We start from the raw sequence: 4,975 nt of genomic DNA on the forward strand, positions 1-4,975 counted from the left end.
GAGGGTACAGGGCAGGGACAAAAGGGGACCCTTCATCGAGGGTGCAGGGCAATGGTTACAGGGAACCCTCCATGGAAGGGAAAGTTATGGAGGAGATGGGACCCTTCATGGAGGGGAAGGGCAGGGAGGAGAGGGGACCCTCCATGGAGGGGAAGGGCAGGGAGGAAGGGGAAACCTTTATGGAGGGGAAGGGCAGGGAAGAGATGGGACCCTCCATGGAGGGGTGGGCCGGGAGGAGAAGGGACTCTCCATGGAGGGTACAGGGCAGGGACAAAAGGGGACCCTTCATCGAGGGTGCAGGGCAATGGTTACAGGGAACCCTCCATGGAAGGGAAAGTTATGGAGGAGATGGGACCCTTCATGGAGGGGAAGGGCAGGGAGGAGAGGGGACCCTCCATGGAGGGGAAGGGCAGGGAGGAAGGGGAAACCTTTATGGAGGGGAAGGGCAGGGAAGAGATGGGACCCTCCATGGAGGGGGCAGGGTAGGGAGCAGTTGGGACCCTCCATGGAGGGGAAAGGTAGGGAAGAGAGGGGTCCCTCCATGGAGGGGCAGGACAGAGAGGAGATTGTACCCTCCATGGAGGGGGCAGGGTAGGGAGCAGAGGGGACCCCCCATGGAGGGGAAGGGCAGAAAGGAGGTGGGATCCTTCATGGGAGGAAAGGGCAGAGAGGAGATTGTACCCTCCATGGAGGGGGCAGGGTAGGGAGCAGAGGGGACCCTCCATGCATGGGAAGGGCAGGGAGGAGGGGGGAACCCTTCATGGAGGGGACCCTTCATGGAGGTAAGGGCAGGGAGGAGATGGGACCCTTCCTGGAGGGGACAAGACAGGGAGAAGATGGGAACATCCATGGAGGAGATGGGCCTTCCTGTGCTTACTGGGCCTCAGCAGAGGCTGTCACAAATTGTGAATTGCTTTGTAGATGCAAATAGATTGCCCTGGGCCAGTCACATCAAGCATCTGACATTGTTCAGCACCAGAGTCGCTCCCAGGAAGCCCCAGACCAACAAGCCCAGTGGCCAGCTTCAGAGCACATCAGAGAAGGATACAATTAGCCTCAGAAGTTTCAGATCCAAAGAGAGATCTAGGCAGGCACCAGACCCCGCTGAGATGAATTGCACTCCACGTGGTCAACACCTGTCAGCAGCTTGTATACTATACTATAGGCAGGGTACACTGTGGTCGCAGCCAACTAGCCTGAGCATCGACTTAGTACATGCATGGGCCAACAGCCATCAAGAATCAACTGCACAGGAAGGTTCACCTAACACACACGGGACATCCCTGGAGCACTCAACTCAGATGATCAAGAAGAAATTGCCACTGGGTTCCCCAGGACTCCTACTACACGAAGCCACACTACCAAGACCTGGATTTTAATACAAAGAAACAAACACACAGAGGCAGCCAAAATGCAAAGAAACATGCCCCAAATTTAAGAACAGGCGACATATCCAGAAAAAATGCTAAACAAAGTGAGGCAAGCAATATTCCAGATACTGTGTATATATTTATATATATAAAATGGTTGCAAGGATGTTAATTGAAGTTAGGTGAAGAATGGATGAAATCAGTAGGAACTTGAAAACTGATAGTAGGCATGAAAAAGCATATTTAAGTCATATAAAAGATCCAGTCAGAAATAAAGAGTAAAATCTTTGAAATGAAGAATACACTAGAGAAAATAAATAATTTGATTAAGGAGAGAATCAAATTAGTGATTTGGAAGACAAGGTCACAGAAGACAAAACAGCAAAAAGAAAAAAGAACTTTTAAAAATGAGGACTTTTAAAAATGGGGACTTTTGGGACAACATGAAACATTAACAACGTCCACATTATAGGAGTACAAGGAGAAAAGAAAGATTAAGGGACTACACCATATTAAAAGAAATAATGACCGAACAGTTCCGTAACCTGGTGAAGGAAGAGACACACAAGTCCAGGAAGCACAGAGTCCCAAACAAGATGAACCCAAAAAGGCTTGACACCAGGACACATCATCATGAAAATGACAAAGATTAAAGACAGGACATCTTAAAAGCAACAAAAGATAGACGGTCAGTTACCTACAAGGGAGCTCCCATAAGATTGTCAGCTTAGTTCTCTACAGAAACATACCAGGCCAGTAGGGATTGGCACAAAATATTCAAAATAATGACAAGCTAGGACCTTCAACCAAGACTACTTTACCCAGCAAGGCTGTCATTTAAAATTGATGGAGACATAAAGAGCTTCCCAGACAAGAAACAGCAAAAGAAGTGTGTTACCACCAAACCATTAATATAAGAACTATCAAAAAGGAATAAAAGGGAAACAGAGTTAAAAGAATAAAACATATCTACGAATAATCACTTTAAATGTAAGTGGCTTGACTGCTGCAATTAAAAGACATGGTAGCTGAATCGATAAGAAATCAAGAACCATATATACGCAGTCAACAAGAGACCTATCTCAGAATGAAAGATATACAGACAAAAAGCAAGGGGATGGCAAAAGGTATTTCATGCAAATACAAATGAAAAATAAGCCGGGGAGGTAAACCTATATATAGCTGACAAAACAGACTTTAAAACAGAGGTTATATTGAGCAATAAGAATGGACGCCACAGAATGATAAAGAGAGCCATCCAACAAGAGGATATAATCCTTGCAAACATGTATTTCCTCAACATAAGAGCAAGTAAATGTGTAGATCAAATCCTGATGTACATAAATGGAGAGTTCAACAATAATACAGACGTAGTAGGGGATTGTAACATCCCGTTGGAATCAATGGCTGGATCTTCCGCACAGAAAATCAAGAAGCAAAGAGTGGCCTGGTGTGGGTCTCTGCAACAGCAGCAGGAGCACATACACTAAAGCTGGAATGATACAGATGAGATTAGACTGGCCCCTGTGCAAGGGTGACACTCAAATCAGTGAAGCGTTCCCTTCCCCCTAGCGTGGGACATGCTCTCCTGGCTCCCCTAGGCTCCCCTGGCTCCCCTGGGCTGGGGCCCCTGTGGGTGGAGGTGGAGGGAGAAGGGCGGGGGCTGGGGGGGGAGGGAGACGGGCGGGGGCTGGGGGGGGGAGGGAGAAGGTGGGGGGGAGACTTGGGCCCTGACCTCCTCCTGGGTTGGGACCCCTGCGGGTGGGGGCTGAGGGAGAAGGGCGGGGGCTGGGGGGGGAGGGAGATGGGCGGGGGCTGGGGGGGGAGGGAGAGGTGGGGGGGAGACTTGGGCACCTTCTCACCCTTGCGCAGGGCGGCCTCACACCTAGTCTTTAAATTAAAAAAAAAAAAGATGAGTGGCCTGGAATAACACAATAGATCAAATGGATTTAATTGGTATCTTCAGAGCATTTCACCCTGAAGCAGTAGAATATACATTCTTTTTAAGTGGACGTGCAACATTATCTAGATAGAGCACATGTTAGGGCACAAAAACAGTCTCAGTAAATTTAAGAAGATTGAAATCATATCAAGAATCTTTTCTGGTCATAACTGTAGAAAACTAGAAGTCAGTTAGAAAAAACTGATATACTAGTGATCTATTACTGAATTGTACACACCTAAAACCACCCTGCCCCAATAAATTTATTAACAGAGAAATAAAAACAATGACAAGCAAAAATAAATAAATAAATACATAAAAATTTGGGGATACATGGTGGTGAGAATTGCATGTCAATATACTTGATGTATACTTAAATGTGGTTAAAACTCTAAATCTTATATTTATTTTACCACAATAAAAATTAGTAATTATAGGATTCAAAAGAAAACAGAAAAAGAAAAAGAAAAAACTGTAAAACACAGAAAGTCTTGGAAGCTAATTAACATGTTACTAAACAATGAATAGATAACAATGAGATCAAGGAAATAATGAAATATGCCTTGAAACACATGGAAATGAGAGCGCAACAATCCTAACTCTATGGAGCACAGCATAAACAGTCCTAAGAGGGAAATTCCTACCATTACAGGCCTACCTCAAGAAACAGGAAAAATCTGAAATACATCATCTAACTTTACACTTAGAGGAACTAGTGCAAAATAAAAACAAAGACACCATAAGGTGAGAAGAATAAAGAAAATAATAAAGATCAGAGCAGAAATAAACAAAGCAGCAAATAACAAATGCAGGTGCTGGACTGGATGGTTTCACAGTGCATTTCATCAAACAGTCAGAGAAGAACTAGCACCTGTTCTCCTCAAACTCATCCAAAACACTCAAGACAAGGGAAGACTCCCAAGCTCATTTTATGCGTTCAGCATTCTCCTAATCCCAAACCAGAATAAGACTTTACAAAGAAAAAATTATAGGCCAATATCCCTGATGAATATAGATGCTAAAATCCTCAACAAAATATTGGCAAACATGGTCCAGTAATACATTAGAAAGATTACACACCATGATGAAGTGGGATTTATTCCAGGGATGCAAGCTTTGTACAGTATCTACACATAAAAAGCATGATACATCGTAAACAAAATAAATAAAAATCACATGGTGATAATAATAGATGCAGAAAGAGCATCAAAACACAACACCTATTCATTATAAGAACTCTCAGCGAAATGTGAATAGAGGGAATTCACCTGAACATAATAAAGATTATGAAGAAGAAAGAAAGAAGGAAAGAAAGAAAGAAAGGAAGAAAGAAAGAAAGAAAGAAAGAAAGAAAGAAAGAAAGAAAGAAAGAAAGAAAGAAAGAAAGAAAGAAAAAAAGAAAGAAAAAAAGAAAGAAAAAAAGAAAGAAAAAGAAAGAAGAAAGTGAAAGAAAGGAAGGAAGACAGGAAGAAGTTGAAGAAGATACAAATAAATAAAAGCATATATGGTGTTCAAAGATAGGAAGAATTAACAACATTCAAATGTCCAGTGACATATTTCAGAGAGCTACAACAAATATCACAAAAATTTATATGGAAGTACAAAAAAAAAAACAACAAAAAAAACCCCAACACACACACACACACACACACACACACACACA

General features: G+C 43.2%; 1 pseudogene; it reads left to right on the forward strand.

The window, feature by feature from the left end:
* The first annotated feature begins 2,826 nt into the window (after positions 1–2,826).
* On the forward strand, positions 2,827–2,939 carry LOC132214026 (U6 spliceosomal RNA; annotated as a pseudogene).
* The last annotated feature ends 2,036 nt before the right edge of the window (positions 2,940–4,975 follow it).

The sequence above is a fragment of the Myotis daubentonii genome, chromosome 12 (assembly GCF_963259705.1).
Source record: "Myotis daubentonii chromosome 12, mMyoDau2.1, whole genome shotgun sequence".
Lineage (NCBI taxonomy): Eukaryota > Metazoa > Chordata > Mammalia > Chiroptera > Vespertilionidae > Myotis > Myotis daubentonii.